The sequence below is a fragment of the Bison bison genome, unplaced genomic scaffold (genome assembly GCF_000754665.1).
Source record: "Bison bison bison isolate TAMUID 2011002044 unplaced genomic scaffold, Bison_UMD1.0 scf7180017845378, whole genome shotgun sequence".
Taxonomy (NCBI): domain Eukaryota; kingdom Metazoa; phylum Chordata; class Mammalia; order Artiodactyla; family Bovidae; genus Bison; species Bison bison.
The window spans coordinates 24,147-24,361 of NW_011475951.1; positions in this window are offsets into that span (position 1 = coordinate 24,147).

Genomic DNA, 215 nt, shown 5'->3' on the forward strand with positions numbered 1-215 from the left:
TATGGCAGAAAGTGAAGAGGAACTAAAAAGCCTCTTGATGAAAGTGAAAGAGGAGAGTGAAAAAGTTGGCTAAAAGCTCAGCTTTTGGAAAACTAAGATCATGGCATCTGGTCCCAACACTTCATGGGAAATAGATGGGGAAACAGTGGAAACAGTGTCAGATTTTATTTTTTTGGGCTCCAAAATCACTGCAGATGGTGATTGCAGCCATGACT